This window comes from Protopterus annectens, chromosome 7.part0 (assembly GCF_019279795.1).
Source record: "Protopterus annectens isolate FY-2018-M chromosome 7.part0, PAN1.0, whole genome shotgun sequence".
NCBI lineage: Eukaryota > Metazoa > Chordata > Ceratodontiformes > Protopteridae > Protopterus > Protopterus annectens.
The window spans coordinates 1,549,696,122-1,549,719,204 of record NC_056739.1 but is presented as its reverse complement, the minus strand read 5'-3'; positions in this window follow the sequence as shown (position 1 = coordinate 1,549,719,204).

The window sequence follows — 23,083 nt, the reverse complement described above, 5'->3', positions numbered from 1 at the left end:
TCTGCTACTTTCACAGTGTGGGTACTGGCAATGAGCCAGTTGGCAACCCATCTTGTGACATAGGGATTTATACCTAGTTTAGTGAGTTTATCTATAATTCCAGAGTGGGGGATGGTGTTGAAAGCCTTAGTGAGCTCTAGATAGACTGTGTGAACCACCGTACCCTCATCTATGGCTTTGGTCACTGATTCAAAGAAGTCTATCAGGTTTTGGAGACATGATCTGCCTTTTACAAACCCGAACTGGGTGGGGTCCAGAGTTTGGAGATTACCAATGTCTTTGTTTATGAGTTCTATGATGATACATTCCATGGCCTTGCAGACCAGGCTCATCAGGCTAATGGGGCGGTAGTTCCTGGGGTCTGTCGTGGCTCCCCCTTTGTGGAGTGGGATAACCATCGTGGTGTGCCATTCAATGGGCACAAAGCCTGAGGTGAGGCTGTGATGGTACTTAAGTAGGGTGCCAGTTCATTCTGTAGTTTGTGTAGAATGCAGCCTGGGATATTGTCAGGTCCCATGGATGTTGTGTTCTTGGCTTTGTAGAGTGTGTTTTTTACCTGTGCGGCCGTGATTACAGGAACTTTGCATTCTTCCGGTATATAGATGGGCCCTCTAGGGGGTGAGAGGGGGGTAAAGTTAGCACTGAATCTATCTGCCAGGATGTTGGCAATATGAGTTGGTTCTGTATCTTTATTACCATTGTGCTGTAATTCAGAGCAGATCTGAGTATTGCCATTAAGATTCTTGACATAGCTATAGAATGCTTTGTGGTTGACTTTAGAGTCAGTGGCAATTTTGTTTTTGTAATTAGCTTTGGAGGATTTTATGAGGGATCTCAGCTTCTTACTGAGCTGACCAGGGAGCTCCTCCAGTCATGGGATTTTACTCTTTTTTGCAACAGTTTCTTTCTTCTCTTGTAGAGTTTGTTTATGGCAGAGGACCACCAGAATGGCTTCCTTTTTTTGGAGGATAGCATCTTGGTTCTGTTAGGGATAGCATGATCCATGCACTCATGTAAGTGCTTATAAAGTGCATTTGTGTAGGATTCAGCAGTTGTACCTCTATTGTCCATCTGTATGGATGTCATGAAGTTTGCCACTTCTGTCTTAAGAAGTGTGAAATTGGCTTTGGAGAAGCTTTTTACGGTGGTTTTCCTAATGGGGGGTGGGGGCGGGATGTGGATGTCTAGGGTGATTAGCTTGTGGTCGGATCTGACCAATGAGGAATTAACCTCTGGTGTGGAACACCGGTCACCCATGTTGGTAATGGCCAGGTCTAGGATATTGCTGCCCCTGGTGGGGCTGTGAATAAGTTGATCCAAGGCGGTGGAATTTATGAATTCCAGAAAACGTTGAGCAAAAGAGTTGGTACACGAGAAGTTTTCCCAGTTAATGGTGGGGTAGTTGAAATCACCCATTATTAGGGTGTTGGGTTGTACCCTAATATTTTCCAGTGTATCAAGAAATGAGGAGTGGGAATCCTGGGGCATGGTGGGGGGTCTGTAGCAAGCTACAATTTGGATTGTGGTCTTGCCCAGAGTTAGTTGCACTTGGATAATCTCGGACGCATTATGCTGTACAACTAGCCTGGAGGTGTGGATATTCTTAATGAATATGGACACGCCTTCACCTTTAGTGCTTCAGTCTGGGTTAGGTGGCCGAAATGTGTGGTATGAATTATAGCCTAGTAATGCAGGGGTGCTCTCTGGAGCTTTGAACCAGGTCTCTGTCACAGCACAGGTGTCAATGTTCTCCATTTTAGAGTGCCTTGAGTGAGTGCATTTTGAGGTTTAGACTTCTAGCATTGAGTAGCATTATCCTCAGATTTTGCTTGCTTGTACCTGTTATGGTGGTGAATGTGTCATTTGAACCTTGCCTAAAAAAAGGCACTATAGGGGTGGCCTTAGCCAGTATCCGGAATTCCAAGGGCGACAGGTGCAGGCCATCTCTGGCAAAGGATCGTGGTCTGTCGATTATGTCATCCCAGGCAGACAAATACTGGATCACCTTAGAATGACACCAGAAGCTTAACCAATTGTTGAAGCCTGGGTTACAAGATCGGAGAGCACCTCCATGTCTCTTTTCATGTAGTCCAGGGAGGTATGTCTCAGGTCATTTACACCAACATGGACAATGACAGAGTCATATTTGTACCTGTTGTGGAGTGACCTGAGTGCGTGCATTATGTGGCAGATCCTGGCACCTGACAGGCAGCTGACAGTAACTTTCTCCTTGTTTTGCCAGGTGAGTGGAACATCAGTGTGCCTGACTATAGAGTCACCTATGACTAGAGTGTTGGGTATGTTTTTATGCCTTATGGGCTTTGGTTGAGTGACGCACTGAGAATGTGAGCTATGTGTCATTTGGGTTGTGTTGGGGGGTGGAGTTTGCTTGTGTTTCTGCTTTGGAGGTCCCTGTTGCTTGGGCAGGTTTTTTTTGAGAGCCTCTGCGAATGTAGGTATGTGTTTTGTTTTTCTATGTGTGTGTTTTGGTGGTGTAGGTTTTGAGGGACTATGTGATGAGTGTGGTATGGTGCAAGTGTTTACCTTCTCCTCTTGACTGTCTAGTCCAGTCTTGGGTGAAGAGAGCTTTGCTTCCAGTTTGGCTATAGGTTGTAGTGTTGGGTGGTAGGAGGAGAGGGTTGTCTGTGTACATGAGGCAATTGCTGCATTGCCTCACGATGCCCAGATTCATCAGGTAGACAGGAGAAAACACCGGGAGCTGACCCTTAGACATACCTGGATAGGTGCTTATTTATTAAGTATTAAAAACTGCCTTCCTCTAGGCAAGTGAGGAAAGTTGAGTGCTGTAGTAATTTGTAGCTTATTTAGTGCTTACAACAAGTTCTGAACAAGTGCTGAGCTCAAAGAAACAGATTTGAGAGCTGAAACTAAAAACTGGCTAGTTCTAAGAAACAAAATTAAGCTAGAAGGCTTCTCTCCAACACAGAAAGGTATGGGGGCTCAGAAGCTTACAAATAGTCCTGGATACAGCAAATCTGTATGTGGACTAGATCACTTACAGGAAAGGCAGGAAACAAACTTAGAATTTTTTTTTTCTTCCCAAATGCTCTTTTTATACACAGTAGGAGTGCTCGAGATCAGAATATGACCTCACTACACTCAGTTGAGTGAGCAAATGAGATGGGCCCAGAAGGAGTATCCAAATACAAATTTACAAGAGTGGCTTGCAATTTAAAAGCCATCAAGATTAACACCAAAACAAGAACAAGGAGGGGGGTGGGAACTAACTGTAGAGACAGAGAGCCACAATTTTTAGTTCAATTAATATTCAGTAAGAAACAAAAATACATAAAATGCAGTACTATAAGAAAAAAGTGCAGATAAAAGTGTACTTAAATTCGCTTATACATCCAGTTGATTGCAGGCAGATCTTAGCCAGCCAAATCTCAAGTATTTACCAGAAAACTCCCCAAAATGTACCACTTATATAAGACAGGACAGCCCCTCAGCTGAAACACAGAATATCAAAGTGAAACTACCCCCTGTTGCTATCAATTGCTACACTTCTAACAATATCTCTGTAGAGACACAAGCTCTCTGTAGAGACAGAGAGCCACAATTTTCAGTTTAATTAATATTCAGTAAGAAACAAAAATACATAAAATGCAGTAGGACCAAATATTTTCAATTCTACCTAGATTCTGCTCCTTGTGATTCCACAGTGTACGGTCTCAGCTCTGGACACACCCTGTTCATGACACAATCCAATCAAAACCTTTGGACGTTTGCATCCTCACTATCTCTCCTTCTTGTAATGGATTGAGCAGTTTGCTGTTCTTATCATAATAGGACTTCTGGGATAAGTACTTCTTTAACAGATGGCTGTTACTAATCTGTTGTTCTTGACACATGGAACCAATAATGAACTACTAATCGTTAGTGTGGTTCTGGTTTGTCTCAACAGAAGTCTCTGTGCAAATGAACCAAGATGTTTATCACAAAGAAAATTTCTGAGATTCAAGAAAACATCACTATTGTCTCATTTCAACTTTTCTAGTAACTGTTTCACACTTTGAACTGCACGTTCTGCCAAACCCTTTGACTGTGGGTACTCAGGGCTACTTGTGACACGAGTGAAGTCCCACTCATCAGCAAATCTTTTGAACTGTTGGCTTATAAACTGTGTACCATTGTCAGAAATAACTTTGTGTGGACTTCCATGGACTGAAAAATGACTCTTCATCTTAGTAATGACAGTACTGGATGTTAGATTAGGAAGTAGGTAGATCTTGAACCAATTTGAATCAGAGTCTACTAACACCAAGTAATGTTGACCTTTCCATTCGAAAAAGTCTGTAGCTACTTTTGACCAAGGTAGTTCAGGAATCTGGTTTAGCTGAAGTGGTTCTTTCTGTTAATGTGGCTTCCAACTGTTACAAACAAAACAAGATGAAAATACTCTCTCAATGTCTTGTGACATAGAGGGCCAAAACACTAATTCTCTCACTCTTCTTTTGGTAGAATCAGTTTCTGGGTGGCCACGATACAAAATAGTAATATACTCTTATTGTAAGGACTTTGGAACAATCACTTTTGGATCTTTCATAATGATACCGTTGTCAAACAAAATCTCATCTCTGTAAGTAAAATAAGGTTGCAGGTCTATTGGTAAGCAAGATTGCTTTGACAGCCATCCTCGACTGATAAAGGGGCTGAGTTTCAGAAGAACTGGATCAAAGGCCATATGATTCTTAAGCTCATCAAAATGTGTGGAAAAAAATTACTCACTTCCATGCCTTCAAAATCAAGTTTGCTACACAGTCAAAATGGCATGCAAGTATGGCAACTGTGCACAGCCAAAAAGTAAAATCTAAAAAGAAACAATGGCCAGCACCAAACAGCAGTGTAAAAAAAATTCTTTATTAAGGAAATGTTGCAATACCAATAAGCCACACAGTATACTGGTTTTGGCAAAGCCTTCTTCAGTGCTGGTTAAACCAATACACGGTGCCCTTCTTTACATTGCATATAAACCCCACTCCAATAAAACATTTAATACATATCATTAAGGCCAGGGGGAAACAATGCCCCAAGTTTAATAATCCAATTATGTTCCTTTTTATCCAACACATTATGCCTCCCCATTTTGTTACAACTACTGATATTTATTCTGTCAATTATTGTAACTCTGTATTTAGCTGTAAAATGTACAATCACATTTTTATACAAAGCATTAGACATATGTTTATTTCGTACATCACTCAAATGTTCATAAACCCGAGATTTAAATTGTCTCAAAGTTTGTCCCACATAAAATGTTTTACAAGAACATTCCACCAAATATATTACTCATTCTGAAACACAATTAGCAAAACAAGTGGATAATCAAATGATACATATCTCAAAGTTATCTACTAAAGAGGAAACTTTCTTGAAGGAACATAAGGAACTACTAAAAAACATTGAAGAGAGAGTTTATACTGAAAAAGCCATTAGGATGAATGCTGTGAAAGTAAGTGAGTTGAGATCTACTAAAGGGAGATCTTACTATTTATTCTAAGTATCAAAATTATGAGCAAATAAGTCCTACAATACCAACTACAAACAAAGTAAGATGCACATTAACTTATGGTACTGATAACAAGATTTATTTATTTACATTTGTTGACCGGGCTAGTCTAACTGGATACATGTCCATTTTCAGTAGAGGCCTGGGGAGAAAAGCTCCAAGCATAGACAGAAACTTATTATACAATATTAATATAAAATATTAAGCTGTGATCAAATACAGATAATAACAATATTTGAATATTTGAGAGAAAAAAAATATTGTGTGCAGAGTTATTTAGTGGGGAATGAACTAAGATCAAATACAGAAAAATAAACAATATTTGAGAGGGAAAAAAACACAAAGAGTAATAAATTTTAAGTGATGTCGTTAAAAAGTATTGGCCAGTATTGATGTCTGATGCCAAAATAAAAGAAATTGTTGGTGACAACCCCAACTTTCTTTTCAGAAATAAGAAAAACCTGAAAAGGCTGTTATGCCACAAGGACGGTATTAATAAAGGAGAAAACAATGTTGCATATACATGTAGAGGCACTTAAAAATGTGGCTGCTGTAAGGCATGCAATTTGATTAATACAACCAATGTTTTCATACATCCGAAAACAGGAAAATGTTATAGCTTACAAAGTTGGGCCACTTGTACCACCAAAAATGTGATTTATATTGCTACATGTTCTCTTTGCTCAACCTATTATATAGGCAAAACAAACAAAATGCTAAAAGAGCGTATCCTACGACATTTATCTGATATAAGGAATAAAGTGGATATGAATGCCCTCTATTCACATGTGAAGTTTAATAACACACATTCGTTCAAGTTTATGCTCATCTCTATTGTAAAAGAAACATCAAGAAGAGGTGACTTGCAGAACAGAACGGAGGTAGAAGAACTCAAATGGATAATAGACCTAAAGGCAGATTACCCTCCAGGCTTGAATGGAATGGTACCATTGAAATCAATTCTGAAAGAACATGGCCTAAATGGGAGGAGATAGCAGTAGCTTTAACAATACTGGCCCAAAAGAAGGGAGTATTCATTTGAATGACAGCTACTATGGGGAATGCTTCATTTGAATGATAGTTGCTATGAGAAAGTAATGTAAATTGTAGGAGTGGTCCTTTGAGTGACAACTACTGCATAATGAAATGATACAATGGTTTCAAAAGATTGTGACTGGTCTATTCAAGTTTTTATACATTTAGTTTTAGGTTCAATAAACAGGATCTGAAGAAGGCTAAGGCCAAAAGCGCTTGTCCTGCTACTCATTTTATTGGCATTGTTGCATTAAAGTTTTTATGTGAATTCTGTGCTCTGTTCATGGTGGTATATTCAACTGTTTACAAAGTCCCCTGCAAATACAGCAGGTGCATACACAAACGAACACTGTCTTTCTATGGGTTCTGAACCAACTAAATTAAGCAGGATACATGCCTTTGTATGGTCATCTTTATCAGAAAATGTGGCTTGTATGAAAATATCATACTCTTGATCAAACACTCTCCAGTTCTCTGCAATATTTTTATCAAAGACAAGTGGACCTGGTTTTCAAAATCCTTCAGCCACGCCAACAAAGTATGGCCAAACACACTAAAAAAAATGTCCCTTGTAATTATATAGGAACATACACACACAGCCAGTACTTTTAAGAACATTTAAATGCACAATAAACTCTTTGAAATACTGTACTTTGTGAAATTTGCTTTGAAATGGCTGTATTTTGTAAAATAACTGTACTGTAATACTGCACAAACTTGCAAACACTTTCTATACTTTGGATATCTTGAATAGCTTTGATTAATGTGAAAAAGTAGCTCATAGCAAAAAAATTTGGTCATTTTCCTTATTTTATACATTTTATGTGATTCAGACTTTATTTCAAACATTTTCCATAGTTATTCGAATATTTTTTTCACTATGTCACAGTTTCGAACATTTTGCTTACTTAGAAATTCGTTTTGAGCATTCTGAGTGCTTTGTGCTTTGTTTTATATTTTGAAAATAAGAAATCATTTAAGTAAGCTTTGATACCTGAAATATGTTTCTGAACTTTTTTGTGAGTTATAAGTGCACTAGGAGAATTCATTGCTCTCCATTCCTCCAACATTAACTGAGTGCCTTCTCGGTCCTACTTCTGGATTTCTGGATTCCATTCTGGCACCATGCCACTTGTTTTGGTTACTATTGAAGACAAACAGGTGAAGTAGTTCATTTATATGCATTATTACACAGAAACACATCAGGATGGATAGGAGCAGTACAAAATATAAACAAACTGATTAACTGATAGACTACACAAACATACATGCTTACATCTCAACAGCTTACTACAAAATGGCAGTCAGGCTCGCACGTGCTCAGTATTTATACACTTGTGAAAGCCACTAGAAAGCTTCTTAAAGGCATACATACATACTGATTGACAATAAGTAAAATGATTACAAGAATGTAAATCAATAATGTTCAATAAACACCAGAATTCAATCACCAGAAATATAAAATTAAACTGTAGGAAAGAAGTCCATCATCTTAGAAAAACTCTATCTAAAACTAAACTTTCCTAATCTAACTAGAGAATACTGTCCCTGATCTAATCTAAAACATAACAGTAAGGCAAAGGCAGGCTTACAGTTTTTGGTGAGTTCTTTTTCTTGGTATCCATTGCACAGCTCTGTAACTGACTGCAACTCTTCACTAACTGCTGCTCTTCACAAACTGCCCTGCTTAACTGACTGCAGCAGTCTCTTTTATAGCCCAGGTTAACAGTCTCAATGGTCTTATTTTAAAAATAACAGTCAGCTGTTTAAAAAAAGTTCTTGTTCCTGTCAATCAGCTGTTTAAATAATCACCTAGCAACCAGGAACATTCTAATGACATCTTCTACTGTTCAGCTGATTATAATTTGTACCTTAGAATTTCCCTCCAAGTATGTGCAATTAGAAATGTATCGAAACACTAACAAATTCTTTAAACATTTTGTATAAACAGGGAGATACTCAACATTTTAAAAAACTTTACTAGAAGAAAATAATAAAAATACATGAACTGAAACACGACCAGGTTAAAATAAATTTATTAGGGGTAAGTGCTTTTACAGGTAGCATCATGCTTCTTCAGACCACTCAGTAATAAAAAACAAACCAACACTTTAATATGAATTTGAAAGTCAGTCACCAATGAAACAAGATAAAAGTTATGTAAATTATTGACATCATCAATTACTTTGTATCTAGTTTCGTTTTGACTGCCTTTTTTAAAGGTACATATATTAATGTGCTTCACTGATAATCTGTTAATATATTAGCTATCTGACCAAAAAATTTTGCTGATCAACTATTTTTAAATAACTATTATCAAGAATTTTCCTTTGTCAGTAAGAAAAAAACATAGTTCTGGCATACTGCAAATTCAAATAACACAATGTAATCTAAAATAATAACCATTATAAATATATATACGTTAATATGCTTTAATGATGGATAGTTTATATTATCCAGTAGCTGTTATGTTACACGATTGACCAAAATAACTACTTTTGCATAGAAGTTATAAATAATGTACTTTCTTTCAATAGTAAAAGCATATTTATTCACACAGTACATTCACATGACAATGTGATATCCAAGTTAAAACTTGCACTAAAATGTAGTATGCAGAATTATACAAAACTGCTTTGTAAGCTAAGGTGCTGCTTTGTAAGCTAAGGTAAACAACTAAGAATAATAAAACTGTAGATAGGAACATTTTTGATTTTTTTTTTAAAATAGACTGACACCTAAAATATATCCACAATTTATAATCACAAAACGTGAAAAAACGTCCATAAATATTTACAAGAATAATAGCTTAAAAACTTCAACCTAAAATAATCCAAATATGTTGACAAAGTGAAGAACTGTAAAAATATAAAAGTATCTAAATATACATTGGCTATTTTATGTCTTAGATGTCAAGTCAAGGAATATACTTTTGCTTAAATGGTAGAAACATGATTCTAATTTAAAACACATACAAATGAAATCATATCATCAGAGTGTAGGCTTTATGTATCTACTGCTTATAATACCTAAATACAGAAGGCATATTAAATAAAGACCATTAAACAACGTATCTTAAGAAATGTTATTATTCTGCATGCAGTCAGAGCATAAGATAGCAACATGAGCAAGGTTCTAGATATATAAAATCTATATTAAAGTATTTTACATTATTTGAATAAACCTCTAGCTTTTAATACCAGTCTTAAAGGAACACTACTGCTCAGCCCCTTATTACCGTCAGCATGCAGCCTAATAATCCATTTAGTCTCACATAATTTAGTGATATTTTTTATGTCACCTTAACATTCACTTTGAGAAATGGTTTCAATCTCCATAAATTTAAAACAATGTTGTTCTGAAGCATCTTTGATATGTCTTGAAAGGGCATTAGTGTTAGATTTCATCCTAATATTATACAGGTGTTCCCTAACTCTATCTCTTAAACCTGTTAGTTTTTCCAGCATAGAATGATTTACATAAAGAACATTGAGCTAAATAAATGATATGTATGCTGTTACAGTTAGCTTCAACATGAAATGTAAATATTCTACCCGTCACTGGATGCTGAAATTGACCTGTGGTATTAAGAAAATCACAGTAATTGCATTCACAGCAACATTGTCTGGTTTTAGATCTCCCATCATAATATGTTTGTTTATATTATTTGTGATGACTTAACATTCTTTTGATAGACTTCTTATTTTTATATCTGAATGAAAGTTTCTCACCAACGAACTTTCTGATCATTTCATCTGTAATTAGTATATTCCAGTGTTTACTTATATTAGTGACATCCCTAACATTACTAGTATAATACATAGAACATTTTACACAATCATTTGAAAAGTAACTCTTGTTTTGAACAGAAACAGAACCTGCAGAAAATCTGGTCTTGCACTAGTTGATCATAATGAAGATACCTCATTCATTATATTTTCAACCTTAGCTCTATCTTAACCCCTAACGACAAAATTATCTGTAAGATGAAACATCTCTTTATAAAAACTTCCATCGCCCGCATTAAGTCTGGATACTCTGATTCCCTGACTTTTCACTATGTTAGAAAAAAATATAGCCAGGGTACATACTTTATCTATGCAACAACTTATTCCAATAGCACGTTTTTTGATAAATTTGACTGTTAAATGTTCCTTGTGAAGATATATTCACACGAACATCAAGAAAGTCTATATACTCAGAGTTCTTGACATCAAATTTGAGATAAGTAGTTGTACTATGTATATATCCAATGAAATGACAAATCTCTTCTGGTGTACCTGTCCATAAGAAAACATATTGTCAACAGAATGACAATAAAAAGGAATCAATGAACTGAACTCTCTGTTATTTAAAATATACTGTGACTCCCAGGTAGCCATTGCTATATTGGCACAGCTATTGGCACATGTGCCCATAGCTATGCCATCTAATTGTAAATAATATTTCTTATTAAAGACGAAAACATTATTGGATATATATTGATAAATTCAGTTAGCATGTAAATAAATTTACCATCATAACTACTATTCTGGGTTAAATATGTTCTGATGGCATTAATACCATACTCATTAGGTATTATAGTAAATAACGATCTTACATCCATAGTAACTAGCTAAATATTTGATACAGAATCATTAGATGACATAAACGCATATAGATTGCTGGGTGTCCTTCAGAATATAGAGGTTGTTATCTAATATCAGACGAGGATGTTTCTCTATAAAAAATAGGGAAGGGCTCAGTTAGCCATCCTGCTTTTGCCACAATTGATCTCAGAGGTGGTTGCAATGATTCTTTATGAATTTTAGGAATACCTTGAATGATATGTACTGGAGGATGTTCTACTATAAAATACTGTCTTAGTTCCATAGTGATTGCCCTAGAAAAAACTAGCTCACCTAAAAGTTTATTAATTCTGGATTGTATTTTATATATGTCTAATTTAGCTATACATTGGTAAGTTTTGCTTTCATGACAGACATTGTATGAGTATAATAATCAGTGTCCATAATAACCGTTGGACCACCTTTATCTGCTGGTTTAATTGTTATACTCAAATTATTCTGTAAGGTATATAAGGCTTGTCTTATTAACTTGTTTTTGATTGAACATCTTATATATATCGCTAACACAAGTCTTGCTAAAAGCATCTAATTGATGTAAAACAGGACTAATCAAACTGAGTTTATATATATATATATATATATATATATATATATATATATATATATATATATATATATATATATATATATATATATATATGTATATTTATAGTATCTTGTTCATTATTACTGTTGATCTTCAGCATAACATTTTGAAGGAAAAGTTTCAAGTCTATAATCTTCTTCTTCTTTTCCCGGTTAGGGGTCACCACAGTGGATCACCTGTCTGCTCACAATTGGCAGTGGAGTTTTACGGTGTCGAGTTGCCAGCCTGGCACCCAAACTTCCACAGAAGGTACACACACACACGCACTCACACCTAGGGCCAATTTAGAGTGTCCAATCCACCTACAGCATGTCTTTGGGATGTGAGAGGAAACCGGAGCACCCGGAGGAAACCCATGCGACCACATGGAGGGCATGCAGACTCCACACAGAAGGCACCCCAGCCGAGGATCGAACCGGAGAACCTCTTGCTGTGAGGCGGCAACGCTAACCACTGCACCACCGTGGCCACCCAGTTTCAAGTCTATAATTATGTCCATTAAATCAGATGTCTGCACAGGAATAAATGATAAACCTTTCTCTAATAATTTAATTTCAGATGTTGTTAAGTTTAAACTTGAACTATTCCATATTAACAACTGTTTGCTGTTCACATTCTCTTGATTGTATATTGCTGTTCATGGTTGGCTATATGCTTCCTTTTGATTTGGCCCCAACTGGTTCAGTGACTTCAACTCTTTCTTTCCCTTTGATTAATTGGGAATGGTAGTTTCATAAAAACCTGATAGTTAGGTAAAGAGGCGACCTTAGATGAAATTTTGAGTCTCACGACAGGTTGATCTTTTACAACTTTGCTGTTAACATATTCTTTATTAATGTCCATTGTTTTACCTAAGACAACATGACAGCCTGATGTATTATTGTTGTCATTCCTCACATGGCATTCAGCTTGTACAATTTCTAGAGGTTCTTTCTGTTGGTTAGGATCATACTCCTCAGTGAAGTCATTACTGTTCTGATGATATGGTGATAATGGAATATCATTCATAAATACTTTTTGATTTTTGGGCCATGCAAAAATATGACAAATTCAAAAATCAGCAGGCCAGCACAATATAGTGTGGAAATGGAAAACTTTAATACCACACAAAAAGTAAATCAGACCGGTTTTGTTTACTAAAGCCTTCCTCAGTGTTAAACTTGTAAACTAATAAAGCATATTTATATACATCCTGGTAACCTCAAAAGCTTCATTAATTGGAGATTCATAAGTGCTCATTCAATCCACGCAGGAACAACCCACCCAGTTTAATAATCGACTTTCTCTCTTTGTTATTTAATAGAATGTGCCACCCAATTTTGTTAGTCCTATCACCTATTATTCTATCAATAACTCTGAATCTAAAACATGCAGTGTGGTGTATAAGTGAATGCTTATACAAAGCATTAGACTGTCTTTTGTTTCTGATGTCAGTGAAATGCTCCGTCATGCGTAATCATAATGATTGAGAAGTCTGCCCAATATAAAATGCTGAACTGGAGCATGTAGCTAAATAAATAATTCAGTCAGTATTGCAGTTAGCCAAAAATTAATGTTAAATATCAAGGCTGTATTTTTGCTAGAAAACTGTTTAGACTTAACTACACTTGTACAATGTGTACAGTGTCCACATGGGACACAACCATGTAGTAATTCCCCAGTGATAGTTTTTTGCTGTTGAGAACTGGTAAATTCGCCCCATTGTTTGTAGTGACTAAAATGAGAACCCAATGTTTTGCCTTGATGAAAAGAAAATAAACATTTAGGGCTAAGAATATCATATAGTCGATGGTCAACCATCAATATATTCCAGTGGTGATTTACAATATCCATGAGAGTGTTTGTGTTGCGGCCATATGTAGTAACTAGCTGGATGTCAGTAGTGCCAGATTGTAGGGATTCTCGCTACACCAACAACTCATTCCTATCTTTAGCAGAGGTCCAATTACTCACAGAAAGAACACTGCCATGTTTATAACCCCTATATTTAAATCTTGTAACCGAATCCTTCCTATAGTATTCATAAGATTTGGATTAGAACATATTCTTATGTGGAGAAACTGCGATTTAGGCATATTACGTATGATATGCTGAGGATGGAAACTGGTGGCATGTAGTAGAGAGTTATACTGAGGATATTTATGGTATACTTGACTATCCAACATGTTGTCAATATTCCTCATAATCAAAACATCCAGGAAAGTAATCTGCTGAAGATCATGATTAACCGTAAACTGAATACCCCACATATTGCTGTTTAAATATTGCACAAATTCCAATAAATATGCACTGTCAGCCCTCCAGACCATCCAGCAATCATCCATATAGCATCTCCATATGTCTATTTCATCCAGATGTATATTATGATTGGGATCATAAATCATTTGTTCCTCCCAAAAGGCCATGAATAAATCTGCATAAATAGGAGCAAAAGATGCTCCCATCGTGGTGCCTTGTAACTGCCAATAACACTGAGCATGGTAATAGAAGATGTTTTAGTGAGCACATGTTCTGTCAAACAGACTAGAAAGGTATTGAACCCAGGTGGATATAGTTCCCCCTCATCTTGCCAATATTGTAAGGTCTGTAGGCCTTCCTAATGGGGGATGTTAGTATATAGTGCAGATGGATTCACTTCAGAATCCTGAATTCCTGAAAACTCGAACTTCATATGGTTGACATCATATGATCAAGTTTTCAGAAACTCAAAATTCCGAAGTAAAGCAAAAAAAGAAAACAGTCAAACACATCGTTTCTGCAGGGGGCAAGCCCCCCTGTACCCCCCACACCCCCCTACTTAAATAAACCAACTCTGAGATCACACTGCAGTGGGGAAAAGGGAAATCTCCTGTTCCGTGCTGTATGCAGAAGCACAGAATGGGAGATTTCCCGATTTCTTGCTATAGTGTGATCACAGAGATGGTATATTTAAGTAGGGAGGGTGCTATATTCAACTAAATTAAAGTTTTTTTTTTTTACATTTTAGAATTTTGAGTTTCTGAAAACTCGATCATATGGGCTCGACCATATGAGGTTCGAGTTTTCAGGAATTTAAGATTCTAAAATGTTCCCAGTGCAGACATATCCAGTGTGCATAAAAAACACCCAGGCTCTAATTGCATATCCAAAATGATCTGTAGGAATTGTGTTGTATCCTGTATCTGTTATCTGACCCACTTCAACAAAGGTTTAAGATACTTAGTCAAAAATTCCAAAAGGGGTTCAGTAAGGGAACTCCTTCCAGAAACAATCGGCCTACCAGGTGGATTGTGTAGGTCCTTTTTGGATCTTAGGTAAAAAATATAGATATTGATTTTTAGGATCAGACACTGCAAGATGATCTAGATCAGAATCTGTAATGATCCCTGCTTCCTTAGCCTCTGTAAGAAAATTATCAGTTTCTTGTTTAAATCTAAGTGTGGGGTCTAGGGGCATATACATATAATGTCAACCATCTTTCAGTTGTCTTTGAGCTTCATTGTGATACATAGCCCAATCCATTACCACCACAGCTCCACCCTTGTCTGCCATAGAATGACCAAGTTTTATTGTTTTTAAGGTTAGTAACTACCTGCTGTTCAACCTTGGAGAGATTATGGGGTAAAGTCTGAGATTCCCTAAAATAAAAATGTAGATCTTTAAGTACACTAGTTTGAAACATGGAGACATTAGGATACATTGGAGGCATAAAGGCAGATTTGTAAAATTTAAATGACTAAGTATTAACATTAGATAGTTCAGAGTCAAAATATAACCTCAGATTCAAAAACCGACAAAAAGAAATAACATCTTGAGCCATAGAATCCTCCTGAACAAAAAAGCCTGGTACAAAATTTAAACCTTTATTTAAAAGTTTTAATTTCACCTCTGAAAGGGGTGTAGATGATATATTCAACACATTCTCCATATCATTTATCATTGTACCATTATTTTCAAGAGAGTCTCGACATCGCTTACCCACCCTGTGCTTCCTGCCTCCCCTACATGATCTAATCTTAAAGGGTCATCCAAACTTCTCCTTTTAGAAATGGGAGACTCAGAAGTGTGGTTTATATCCATATCCATAGCAGAGGATGACTCATCCCCTGACATTCCACTAATAGAAGTTTTGGACTTCTTAAGAATAGATTTGGGTCTTTTCCTCTTGTGTATAGGGGGCCAAATGTTGGAACTGCCAAATGTTAGAAAAACCAAATGGCTTACCCCTTTGATAATCTCCAAAATCTCTATTAAATTTGTGTGTTTTTTGTATTTTAATTGTTTTTCAAGGGTCAGTAGTTCTTTACTAAGTTTATTCAAACAAGAAACATAACATGGTTGCCCTTCATAGCTTTTTGTTTCCTCACATATGGACCCAACTTCCAAAATGCATTGGTCAATGAACCATTCATAATATGATGTTAATATATCAATGAAACTCATAGAGGCTTTCTGTTGGGCTTGAGCCCATTGTTCTTATAGACTGTCATCTATGTTATTGACAAGGGGTTGAATCCAGACTCTAAGACCCCTTGGAGTGATGCCCCTGGCTTGGTATGCCTTAAAAAGTTTTAAATGCCACACATTAGTTCTCAATGTTTTCATACCTTTAGTTAATTTCAAAAAAGAGTTACAAGCACTATCCAGGTCATCAAAATTTGACACTGCATTCTCACTATCAGTGGGTCATAACCCGAACACTCCCAGATTTTCCTTGTCAGCTGAAAGGCCTTGTAATATCTTAATTAGGCCCATAATGTACATATAAAAAGATACAAACCCAAAACCAAGGTCAAAACCCCATAAATTAGGGCTCAAACAATATATAAATCAGGATATAAAAGAAGAGGTCCTGAATATGGAGGCACCCCCACAAGAACACTCCATATACCCCCTAAATGCAATCTATATTGCTGCTGAAGCTCAAAAAAGAGACCAATATATTACCAATGTGGAGCATATAACAAATAATTATAAACAGGAATAAACAGCCATATAATATTCAGCAGTATGTATGAATGCAAATATTAAGATCCAAAATTATCTTATATCCCTATATTATCCCTTCCACACTGAGCCAAATTCAAATATGTACATATATAAACTAAACCAATTAAAAGGGGAACAATAATAGCTCTTGCATTCCACAGTACTGAGATATTAATTCCCAACCTTATAAGCACTCATGCACCCTTAAATATGTGTTACCACTAAATAAAATGCCGGGGAACAATAATTGCCCTTGCGTGTTATGGTGTATACATGTGATCCAAATTATACACCACACTAGTACCACAAAAATGTATAATCTTTACCAAAAAACTTCCCATGCAATGCTATGTTCCCCTAAAGCAACCCAGAAAATGAGTTCATGATAATGTAGTCAAAAACACATATCCTCACTATTACCCAAAAATTATATACTCCTGAATAAAAAACACATGCCCGCAATGTTATGTTCCCCATTGGTGATAGAAAGTCCATATCGAATGCAGTTGAAAATTTCACCAAAAGGAACTTGACCCGGTGTGGAAGAAATAATACCTGCTTCAAACTAGACCCAAATTTTACATAACTAATTATATATGTCTAATTTACTTGGAATAATGATGCCCAAACTCCAAAAAATGTCCGTAGAAAAGTTCAATGTGCTGTACAAATAAGGCTGCCTGTCCCTGCAGATAGCTCCCAGTCAATAACATTCAAATAACATTTAAAAAGACACATTACACTTAAGCAAACCCTGGTTTAAATAACAAAAAAGTCCTCTTAATAATTGTTTCACCTATCCTTGTGTTGCCTGATACATAAGTAGTGATCTGAAAATCGTCCAATCTGCACCAAATAAAAAATGAACCAAACAACCACAGTTGCTGAATGAAAATGCCTCCACTCATGTAACACAACTAATAAATAAAATACTAATGGCCCTGACTAATAGTATCCATGAAAGAGTCCAGTATAATGTTCATATGTGTCCACGTTCCTCCATAAATGGCCTCCTTCCACTTAAAAGAAGGGATAACATGAAAGGTACAATAACTTCCCTTAAGTTCTTAGAATGTTCCCTGATGAATAATAACCCAGATAACATCCAAATACAAATAAATGCAAATAAATGCAATACAGCGACTAACGAGAGTCATATATAGATATGTTAATGCTGTACCAAAAAATATATATATTCTGTGAGCAAATATAATTTCAAAATATCTCCATTGATGAAAAAACAGCTCCAGGCTGAACTCCCTCATCAATTCATGGAACAACATTTAAATATTCACCGTGCAACACACGAGCTGTAGAACCCTCAACTGGATGGTGATCCACAGAAAAAAATCCAATATAAAGATGTAATATAAGTAGTAAATCCACCCAAAAAACCACAAGTCATGGGGGAATATGTTGCTGCTGCAGTACGAACTGGAATCCGAAAGAAATAATACAGTTCTCGATCATTCACAAACCCACAGCTATAAACTCCGGAACACTGAAGCAAATCATTCCGAAATGTTCAGATCTTCACCATACACCCCACAAACTAAACAAGACACAACTGGACGGCAATCCCCAAAAAAGTCCAGTATCAGGATGTAAATGATGTCCTCCACCATGAAGAGGATATAAACCACACTAAGGGCTGATAGCAAGAAAAGCACAAGACAAATAAACAAACCAAACCCAAGCAAGTACGGCAAGTGCAGAGGCCCAAAAAGAATCAAGACAAATTTAAAATTCAGCAGGCCAGCACAATATAGTGTAGAAATGGAAAACTTTAATACATAATTGGGGCAATCAAAAAGATTTACCCCCAAAAAAGTAAATCAGACTGGTTTTGGCTACTAAAGCCTTCCTCAGTGTTAAACTTGTAAGCTAACAAAGCATACTTATATACATCCTGGTAACCTCAAAAGCTTCAATAATTGGAGATTCATAAGTGCTCATTCAATCCAGGAGGGAACAACCCACCCAGTTTAATAATCGACTTTCTCTCTTTGTTATTTAATAGAGTGTGTCACCCAGTTTTATTAGTCATATCACCTATTATTCTATTAATATCTGTGAATCTAAAACATGCAGTGGGGTGTATAAGTGAATGCTTATACAAAGCATTAGACTGTCCTTTGTTTCTGATGTCACTGAAATGCTCCAACATACGTAATCGTAATGATCGAGCAGTCTGCCCAATATAAAATGCCGAACAGGAGCATGTAGCTAAATAAATAATCCAGTCCATACTGCAGTTAGCCAAAAATTTAATGTCAAATACCAAGGCTGTGTTTTTGCTAGAAAACTGTTTAGGCTTAAATACACTTGTACAATGTGTACAGTGTCCACATGGGACACAACCATGTAGTAATTCCCCAGTGATAGTTTTTTGCTGTTGAGAACTGGTAAATTTGCCCCATTGTTTGTAATGACTAAAATGAGAAGAGGAAGATAATCAACATTTTAAAAAATGTATTTACATTTTCACAATTAGACATGCTGGCATACAATACAAGTTAACCTGAGAATATACACAAATCTCCTGCCAGACAAATGAACACAGATAACATTGTTTCATTTTCTTCACAAATACCACCACCCTAGTTTCTTGTCAAAATGATTTAGAATACACTTAGTGAATATTATTTAATAGAATAAGTCAGTTTGCTGCTATAAATGGAGAAGTACAGAATCCTTTTTAACATATACTCAAGAATACTTCCATTTTATCATGTTCCCATAAATATGGACATTACTGAACCAATTCATATGTGTGTGTGTGTGTGTGTGTGTGTGTGTGTGTGTGTGTGTGTGTGTGTGTGTGTGTGTGTGTGTCAGACTGTTCCACAGCACTGAGATGTCATTGTTTATCTCTATGTGGTACAAAAAAAAAATATATATATACACACATATATATATATATATATATATATATATATATATATATACTATCATGTCCTTATATTTCTGAGTCCCTTATTTTTTTTTGCCAGTGGTTCTAAATATAATGCAAATAACAAAAGTGGAAAGAGGATATCCCCACCTAGTTCCTCTGTCCATAAACAACTTATCAGAGGGAAACTCTCCCACTTTGATTTTTGCCTCCAATCCCAGATATATCCTCCTAATTAACCTTATTCTTATATCAGGAAATGCAAATGCTTCCATTGCCCCAATCATAAAATCTTAGGCTTACTCTATCTAATTTTTTCCAGAATGTTAGTGCTCCCCATCCTTTTAAAATGCTGTTAAACAAAACTTCCAGATCTTTATCATTTTCTTCCTTACTAGTCTCCAAACTTTCACCAGAATACCATCTCTCTCTGGAGACTTCCATGCAGATTCATTACACATCACAATTTTTTATCTCTTCATCTCTTCTCCTCCAATCAAAACTGATAGTTGTTCAGCCTCATCTACCTCTGACCTTGGCTTAAGTCTCCCATAAATATTTCCATTTGCGCTTTTTCCTGATTTTCCCACTTCTCTGCTTTATACAAATTTTAACAACATTTCCAAAGGATCTCTAATACTGCTGCAGGATGTTTGGTTATTTTTCTTGTTATAGGTTCCCTAAGTTTGGCAACAACCTTTTCTACTTTCTGTTACCTAAGTCATTGTGCCAAAAGATTTTGTGCTCTGAAGTTTTTATCAAAAAACAATTGCTTAATGGCAATCTTTATAAACGCATGCATATTATTCAGGTACTCTTCTTTTTATCACTCTGCATTTCTGTGAGATTCCCCTTATTCTGTAATAGTTCCTTTGTCACCCCCTCTAAATAATTTTTGTTACTTCTTAACCATATCTTTGTCTTTTATTAATATCCTATTTTTAAACTCCACTTTAGTTTTATCCCACTCATTAGCTATAATTTTTGGAGTACTTTCTGTCTTTCCTAATAACTCCTGGATAATTTCTATTACCTATTACTTAAATTCATTAATTTAACAGGCAGGTGGGTAAGAGCCAGTGGCTCATCTTCACTTCTTTATCCTGCATTTTTATCTTAGCAATTATTTGCACATGATCTGAAACAGTTATTGGATATGTGCCAAAGTTCTCAATTAAATGCACATGTTCCTGTGAAATATAATTTCTGTCAAGTCTAGGCCAGTTATTGTACCATGCAGAATAATATGTAAATTCTCCCCAAGTTCCTATTACTAAATTCACACCTTCCATACCAAGTATTTTCATAAATTTATTCAGAAATCTTCCCTCTTTTGTAATAATTTCCCTTCTAGGCCCCCACATCCTCATTGTTGCAAATCAAATTCCAGTCCCCACCTATAAGTAAAATTTTCCTGCTAAAAGTTGTTTATTTCTCCCAATTTTTTAAGCTCCTTAATAGAAGTTTTAGGTGGAATATAAATATAAATGCATGCCAGCTTAATTCTAATCCCTTGCCACTAGCCCCTTACTACCACAAATATCCCATTTTCCTCTTCTATTACTGTTGTAGATCCTCTAGAAATTAATATAAGTACTCCTCTTTTCCTTTGTCCCAGATATTCTGCTGAATATCCATCTGAAATCCTTTCTTTATCAAATTCATATCCTCATTTCTTTCCAAATTAGTCTCCTTTAGCATTACTCTTTGCACTCTACATTTCTGAATATAATTAAATATTTTCCTTTTTGTCTATACATGTGAGACCATTCACATTCCAAGATAATATGGAAAGTGTCACTATTATGATAGGAAGTCATTATTCCCACCTATTATTTATAACAACTTTTTAAAATGTTTATTTACAGCTTTTGTGATACATGCACCCACTAATGTTTGCAGGTTAATCTTTCATACAGCATTTTTCTTATCATCAACACTGGAATCTATATCATCTACAGAATACCCCCAGAACCTGTAAAATTAATATAATCACTCAAATCTACGTACATCTTCAAACAATGAAATTTAACCCTCATAATAGGAACAATTGTCCCAAACAGACAACTACAAGCACAGGCCTTAATTAACCTAAAATTGAGGTTATCCATGCTAAGACATGCTATTGCATCCTACTTACACTAATTGGTGTCTGTTCTTTTATTTTTATTCACCTCCTAGATGTTAAAAACAACTTGCATGCTTTCAGAAAACATTAACTTTTAGCCTTGAAGAAACTGGTGTTTTGGACTTTTATTCTCCTACTATCAGCTTGACTCCTTGGAAACATAACAGAAAAAATGTAGTCCTCAGCTGCAGTCTTCCTAAGACAAGCTGAAACATTTATTGCAAAAGGAAAACTTTTCATTTTTTTCAGTGTTCTCTTATTTGCTTGTTTCCAATTAAAACTTGTTATTAGACTGAGCCAAGGCTCTTAACCAAGACATTCACCTAAGCAAAAGTAAGAGAAAACATGTCAGCTCTACATATATTATGACCTGTGTACTTTTGCACCCCACCCCAACCTCAACAACTGAAGATTATAACCTATTAAATATGTCTTTGTCTGGCCTTTTTTCTCTTTTTGCAGTGTAATGCCTACATTTCTTAATAGTGAAAAAAAAGAGAGAGAAAAAGGGGCATATGTTTACTTTAGTATCTTTATCGCATACAAGAACAACTAAAATTCTTTATCATAAGGCATGCAATTTATATTGTGCAAATTTTCAAAGAAATGCTGTTAAGAACAGAAATTGCTGTACTTACAGTTAACTTTTTCCTTCCTCTTCCCCTCCGCTAGATGTCCTTCCAAACATTAAACACATTAAGTGAGACAAATGCCTTTCAGTTCTCCGCAAGTTTAACAAAGTCAACAAAACTCTACTCTTTCCACTTTTTCTTATACAGCTGTATTTCACAAATGCAACCGATGTTTGCAGTCTAAAATTTATTCTCTAATTTCCATGTTGCTGGTCTTCTTCCTTTTCACCTCTGTCTCCCAACTCCAGATTCCAGTTCAATTCCATGGTCCTCCCAATTCTTCTAGACAGCATCTATGCTTTTCTCTGTCACTCAAGCATTTTCCTTTGGAGCAGAAGAAACACTTTCACTGGAAATGTTTCTCTGTGTGGTTTATTATCAGAAGAATGAGAAGTAGAGTCCCCTTCTGCTTGATGGCTCACTTTTTGTTAGGCAAACTTTTGTATTTCTTCTTTACCCTGTTCTGCATCACAAAAAATTATTTGAATCTCCAGGAAAAATATTCTGAATACAGCTATTTACAGCACCTTCACTCTCACACCTGCCACTCCTCATTTCTTGAATGATGGAATAAATGTGTTTCTCTTCTGACTGGTGCACAATGAATACTCATTTTCAACAAACACCCCATTGTCTCCAACTTTTAATACTTTGTCCTTTGGCCACAGCTTTGTCAGAATCAA